We start from the raw sequence: 8,204 nt of genomic DNA, 5'->3' as shown, positions 1-8,204 counted from the left end.
CATACGAAATTTAAAAGGCGAATTATAAGAACAATATAACTGACAATAAAACATAAATTTAATGAAGGAAATAAGATGTGTTAAAATATATTAAAAGGATTAGAACATAAAATTGAAATCCAACAAATTTACAATCTTATAAAATTTAGTAAAACATGATTTTATACTTCTAATATTTAAGCTAAATTATAAATCTTCTTATATGTGCCAAAGGCTAAGGCTAAGCCGAACGCAGTGCGTTATCGGTTGGCGCGTGCCAATAATCTTATCTTCCACCATGTCTCAACATACGCGCCCGAGTCTAAAGACAAAGAGGACTCGAGAATAATAACTCGAACGAATATTATAAGAAGCACTTCCTATTGCGAGCGTAATATTCATAAAATTATAAAATTGTTAAAAGAATATATACAGGGTGTTTCATTTTAATCCGACCAGTCGAATATCTCGAAAACCAAGCCCGGGAGAGAAAAATATTTCAGACAAAAGTTGTTTGGTTTCGAGGGGGCCATAAGATGGTGACAATGATTTGACCTTGAACAGTCATTTGAAGGTCACATAAAGGTCACCTTAAATTTCTTAAATGGAATACCTTATATATTTTTGCACATTCTTGTAGCTGACATCGAGAGCTTTCCAAAACACTATAATTAAGTACCTTTTCGTTAAGTACTTTTTGAGTTATGAGGCTTGAAATAATTTCTTAATTCTACATAAACCGTAAAATATCTTGTAAAATATTCATTTCTCGATTATCTTATCTTAATACTTTTACGTACAAAATAATGAGAGGAATCAATTGGTGTAAAGAAAACACATAGTTATTTTTAAGAAAAAATATGGAATTGTTAATTGCAAATTACATATTTTTTCTTAAAAATAACTATGTGTTTTCTTTACACCAATTGATTCCTCTCATTATTTTGTACGTAAAAGTATTAAGGTAAGATAATCGAAAAATGAATATTTTACAAGATATTTTACGGTTTATGTAGAATTAAGAAATTATTTCAAGCCTCATAACTCAAAAAGTACTTAACGAAAAGGTACTTAATTATAGTGTTTTGGAAAGCTCTCGATGTCAGCTACAAGAATGTGCAAAAATATATAGGGTATTCCATTTAAGAAATTTAAGGTGACCTTTATGTGACCTTCAAATGACTGTTCAAGGTCAAATCATTGTCACCATCTTATGGCCCCCTCGAAACCAAACAACTTTTGTCTGAAATATTTTTCTCTCCCGGGCTTGGTTTTCGAGATATTCGACTGGTCGGATTAAAATGAAACACCCTGTATATATATATATATATATATATATATATATATTCATACACCAAATGAGCCTGGATGTTTAATAAAAAATTAAGAAGTAATAAGGTTCAAATAAACTCTTATTTTTCGACATGAAAATATTAATACACACTAAATCATTATAAATAAATTTGACAGGACAATAAAAATTTGCAACTATAAAATCTTACAACCAATATATATATATATATATCTATATATATATATATATATATATCCTACATAATAAGTAGCAGAGCTACATGAATTGTTGCAAGCGAAATTATTAAATCGTCTTATAAAATAATATAAGAATAAAATTATTCACCAAGAGATAAGCGACCCTCCGAGCTTCATTCAGTACAGTTGTACATGGACTCATTTAGCGATAAGATAAGAGACCCGGCACGACCACCTGGTATTACGGCCATCCGCTACAATAAATTAATTCGTTATATCGAACTGTAATAATTAGAACGCTTTTATACCACCCAATTGTTATTAACAATTATTTCTTCTATGTTAAGCAACTATATATATATATATATATATATATATATATATATATATATATATATATATATACAGGGTGACCCATTTTAACTTAGGCAGCCAAATAACTCGAAAAATAAGCAAGATAGAGAAAAATGTTTTAGACAAAAGTTGTATGGTTTCGAGGGGGCCATAAGATGGTATCATTGGTTTGACCTTGAAGAGTCATTTGAAGGTCACGTGAAGGTCACTTCAATTTTTTTAAATGGAACATCCTATATATTTTTGTACATTCTTGTAGCTCATCTCGAGAGCTTTCCAAAACACTATAATTAAGTACATTTTCGTTAAGTACTTTTTGAGTTATGAGGCTTGAAATAATTTCTTAATTTTACATAAACCGTAAAATATCTTGTAAAATATTCATTTTTCGATTACCTTACCTTAATAGTTTTATGTACAAAATAATGAGAGGAATCAATTGGTGTAAAGAAAACACATAGTTGTTTCGAAGAAAAAATATGTAATTTGCAATTAACAATTCCATATTTTTTCTTAAAAACAACTATGTGTTTTCTTTACACCAATTGATTCCTCTCATTATTTTGTACATAAAAGTATTAAGGTAAGATAATCGAAAAATGAATATTTTACAAGATATTTTACGGTTTATGTAAAATTAAGAAATTATTTCAAGCATCATAACTCAAAAAGTACTTAACGGAAAGGTACTTAATTATAGTGTTTTGGAAAGCTCTCGAAATAAGCTACAAGAATGTACAAAAATTTATAGGGTATTCCATTTAAAAAAATTGAAGTGACCTTCACGTGACCATCAAATGACTCTTCAAGGTCAAACCAATGATACCATCTTATGGCCCCCTCGAAACCATACAACTTTTGTCTAAAACATTTTTCTCTATCTTGCTTATTTTTCGAGTTATTTGGCTGCCTAAGTTAAAATGGGTCACCCTGTATATATCCACACATATATATATATATATATATATATATGTATATTATAAAATGATTGTAATTATAATAGTTTATGACACCAGAATTTACTAATTATAAAAAATTTATTATAAGCGGAATTTTAAGGCAGCTTTTGAACGGAGCATGCTAGAAGAACCGTTCGCATTTCTTTCGCATTTCTTTAAGGAGATTTAAGATTCTACATTAGAAAATGTATGCAAATAACGAGAATTCTGGTAGCTAAAAACTATTATAAAATTTTATAAATTAACAAACCAACGCACGGATAGCCCACTACTCCCACGCAAAAGCGCAACTACTACGTCACAACATGCGCCAAAAGGAAGGGCAGCTAGTGCAGCAAATAGCAGCCAAGCAACCTATGCTTAGAGCTCTCATTCCCCTACCACTGACTCCTGGAACAAAGTAGGGATCAGAGGGTACTTCAGGGAGCGCAGCTCAGTCTTCCGTGCATTTGACCCAGCGCTCTCGAGTGGACATCACCTAGCATTTGACCCGGCGCACTTGAGACAACATCACCAGCCCTCGATCGCCAGCATTAGACCCAGCGCTCTCGAGTGGACATCACCTTGCACCAGACCACCAACTCTCTAGAAGGAAGGAAGCAACCGACTTACCGAGTGTCTCAGAGCCGTCAAATATTGTATTAAGAGTCTACTTTTAAATAAAGTGCATTTGAGTTTACGACTCGGGGTCTTCTGCCAGTTATTCATCACCGGCTCCCTTGACTCTCCAGCAGGGACATCGCCGAGGCTGACAGTCCTCTACGGAGATCAGGCATCGCTATTAAACATCAAAGAACAACACCAACAGGTAAGTATATATTAAAATAATTCAATAATAATTTTCTTTGCTTCCTAATACTTTCTAATAATTAATAATCTACACAGTCGCATGCTACTTGACTGTCATCTTCTATCTCTTCTAATTACACCATCAACCATCCATATTCTCGCATCCACCTAATTTATTTAAATCTTACTTCGAGTTAAAAGTCTTTTATGGGACTTATCCCTTTATTTTCGAGACGACTCGATTAACAGTGAATAGTGCGAAACTGCAGCGGCAGGACGAACCTAACCCCGGCCCAGTGAAAAGGCAATTATCTTGAGGAATTTATTGCTATGATAGAGGTTTCCTCTTGACTTGGAGCTGGTGAGGCAAATAAAAAATTAGCGGCCTCCTGTTATCGTTCAACGTTTCGAAAGTGATTTTACACTAAACAAATAGATGTTTCATTGCAAACAGGAATGATTAAATGTGTGGATGTTCCTTAAACCAATCTGAAATGAAATCCAACACTTCTTTCTCTTAAATATACACATACGTTGACTTTATTTGAACATTGAGTATTCAACCGGTCTTTGGTTTAAACCACAAGAGTGAATTGTCGCCTTAGAACAGTCACTCGATGTACATTGAGTAGCCACAAGCTATTCCTCTGCCGCCTTCGGAAGGAACTTTCTTTCGGGAGATTTCCTTTCGAATCCTGTGCCGTTGTGACGTGATGTCTTGTACATCGAAACTACTCGAAAGAGCACGGGACACACTCTTTAAAGACAGGTCGAATCATAGAAATTGAGCTCTGATTTAGCATAGCATAATGAATGAATATTAATTTAATAAAACTAAATCAGCAGCCAGATAGACACTGACCCACAAGCATATCACTGCAAATCCTTTGTCTTCTTATATCCTTATTGTACCCACGACGAATCTCGAAAGAACTTGTCTTTTCCAACGTCATATTTAAGTAGAATACAGTAAAAGAAATATCTACTTTAATTTATCAAGGATCTAAATTTATTCTAACACTATATATATATATTTATTAAGGTTGGGGAACCCGCCATCTTGTTTACCACATTTTACTGATGTCCGCCATTTTGTGAACCACTTTTAACAGCAGATTACATATTCTTATTAAGGCATTTTGCCAAGGAATTAATTCACTTTTATTGTCTCTGTCATTCCATTCCTTTCAATTATTTAATATTGTCAATTTAAACATCTTATTAAATTAAACATTTTTATGATTATTCCAATCAAATCCTTTATTGTAATCAAACTTTTGAATTATTTTATCTAAATTCTTATTTGAACTACCTTATTCAAATCTTTTATTGAAATCAATTTAATTCAATTCTTTTATTAAATTATTTTAATGTACCTTTCTTTCTATGATCTGTTTGCCCCATGTGTATAATTATTATACGTGAAATAAGAAAGAAGCGGAAATCATAAATAAATTAAATTGTAATTCAGCTTTAATTATTTCGAAACCCGTATCCATTCTCCTTAAAACCAGAAGAATACATAGATCCAGAGCTCTCGGCGTCCCGAGGTATAGTCGGCCTAGCAGGTTGCCTCAAAAGATAAATAGAGAGACTCACCTCACTCGCCTACATTGGTAAGCCCAGTAGATCTACTCCGAGGAATAGAGAGTGAGAAGCGTTAGGACGTAACAATTAAAAATTTTTGGTGGCAGCGGTGGGATCTGCCAAAAGGATCTATGCTTCTGATAAGGGAATGAATGCGTGGCGATCGAATTTAAAACCTGTGACCGGGAATTTGCTAAAAGATCTTTGTGTTTTTGGCAAGGAAGTAAATATCACTGTGTAATTATTTTCCTAACCGTCATTCGAACATATTATTTCAACTATAATATATATATGTCTAATAAACCTTCTATTCTAACAACTCTTCAGTAAAACAAATTTTATCTACAAGATCAATTTTTCGTTTTATATCACAGTAAATATATATTAGAAAAAATGCAGACTCGCTCAAGTTCATCCAGCTCCGTTGCAACTAGTACTGCAAGAAGGCAATACACTCCAGATGAAATTGAATTTCTTCTACAAAAAGTAAATGATAAGGAAAAACAATTAAAAGAACAAGCAGAAGCTTTACAAATTAAACAGGATCACCTGTCGAAACTACAAGAAGAAATTGAACAAAGAAATGCTTCTGATACAAACGAAACTACGCAAATAATGAACTCTATTGTTCACCAAATAGAAAAATTAAATCAACGAATGACAAATATCGAAACTTCACGAGGAGAAGATGAACCACACTTGTCTATATTATTAACTTCCGTAAAAACAATAGTCGACGAAATAAAAGGTCTGAATCAACGAGTTAACAATCTTGAAGTCCCACAAAAATCTGTTCAACCTGCTAATTCATAACCATTTGCCTACGCTGAACAATCAAGCGCTCAATACACTCAACAGCAAATAAATCCTATCAACTCTTCGCCAGATTTATCCTCCCCTATCCGTTTTAAGGATGCAGTAAATACAATCCCCGAGTTCGACGGTCATAAGATGTCCATTTTTCATTTTAGCAAAATATGTGAACGCGCACTTGAACTAATACCTCAGTACTACGAATATCATTTAGTGCAGTTAATTATTAATAAATTACAAGGACACGCGTATGCCGCGGTAGAAGGCAATGAATATACAACAGTTTTGGAGTTAACAAGAAGATTAAAGAAAATTTTTGGTCCGAATAAATCTGTCGACCAATATTGCGGAGAATTAGCTAACATTTTTATGAAGCCCAACGAAAATATTTTTGACTACATAACTAGAGTACAAGAGTCACGAACCGCTATTATAGACGGAGAAATGACTCCTTCCGGATATATTGACGATAGTTTAAGAGACAGAATTGAACAGAATGCTATGGATAGCTTTATTAACGGACTTCCATCGGACTTATTGATACACGTAAAACTAGAACGACCTTATGATTTCGAAGACTGCATAAGTACCGCTATCCAATTATCAAAAACTATCGAAGCCGAGAATGCACGCAAACGTATTGTAAATCCGAATCGCTCAAATATTTCACCGTGAGCCGATATACCTCACAAAACTGCATCAACAAATAATAATCTCTACAATCCTTTAAATTCTCAATCTCATAATAGCAACGCGCCTTTTATTAAACCATTGATCCCTGGACAACCCGGTCCTAATTATCCGACTCTTAAAATTTGTAACTATTGCAAAAATCCAGGTCATGTAATAAGTGAATGTCGCAAACTCGCATACAAAAGATCTACAGAAGGAACTCCATTAAATCCTTCACCTCCATATAATCGGGAAAAAACGGGAAACTTGCAAGACGTTCCGATTTCAAACGACGTCTGTCGGAACGAATCTCGAATAGGACGTCAGAACTTTCAACAGAAATCCACAAATCAGGCGGAAATTCAAGAACCACTCCCTTCTGTGTCACCTGTCGGATAAACGATGAAGAGAAAATTACTAAATTACCTTCCATTAATATTTCTTCTTCTGATTTAGTAACCAATTGCAATTTTATGGTTGATACTGGTTCCGCTATAAACTTAATCAAACGCCAGTTCATTAAATCTGACGTCTCTTTAGATAATGAAAATATTAAATCCCTTCAAGGATTCTGTTCCGAAACTATGCTGACTCTAGGCTCTGTTCAAGTTTCTTTATTCAATAAACCCACTGAATTTCATGTAATATCTGACTCTATCAGTCTTCCATATGACGGAGTCTTAGGCAACACATTTTTCAAAGATCGAAAATCCATCATTAATTATAGAAATAAATGCTTGTGTCTCGAAGACATGAGTATTCCACTAGACTTTGATGTCTACGATAATAACATAAATTATATTACCGTGGCCCAAGAGCTCCCGGTAATCGATCGCAAATCGTCACCTAACTCTACGAATTATTCACTGATTTCTAACAATGCTACTGAAACTTCAAGACGTTCGGTAACCTCCACATCTATTATTAATAATAGTCCACTGAGTTCTAATGAATCTAATAACACTGCAACCCGAGGGTTTCCAGTGATCTATGATCCCATGGATCTACCTTATTCTCTGAATCTTTACAATGTTACCGAAATTCAAAGAAGTCCAGTAACCTGTCACACTTCTAATTTTTCAAAATCATCAAGACCATCAATAATCCATGTTGATCCTGGATGAATATTAAATCGTGGATGATAATTAAATTATCTAATTACATTTTGGTTACAAATAAATAAGCACTGTGTCTCTGTCTATCAAGGTTACACTGTATCTCTCATAACCAACATTTTTTATTCCTTGTTGCAATTACTCTTCATTAAATCTCATTCAGAGATTTTATCTTACGAGAATATATTTAATATTCTCATAGAAAATATATAATACAATATCAAGATTGTTTGCATTACCATTTATGCAAATACTCTTGATCGTATGGTTGGAATATCTGACGAGGTAGCTTACAAGAAAAAGAATCTCTTACTGACACATTTAATCCAATCATACAATAGAACCATACTATATGTAGTCTCATGAATCTTCGTGACGCTACATCAGTAACGATATAATAATTAATCTTACGTGTACTCACGTATATATGTTACTTTCAATTGTA

This window comes from Camponotus vicinus, unplaced genomic scaffold (genome assembly GCF_025532165.1).
Source record: "Camponotus vicinus isolate PSW18456_S1 unplaced genomic scaffold, iyCamVici1.0 SCAF_6, whole genome shotgun sequence".
In the NCBI taxonomy this organism is placed as follows: domain Eukaryota; kingdom Metazoa; phylum Arthropoda; class Insecta; order Hymenoptera; family Formicidae; genus Camponotus; species Camponotus vicinus.
The sequence above is the reverse complement of the archived record's forward strand: the minus strand, read 5'-3'. Positions refer to the sequence as shown.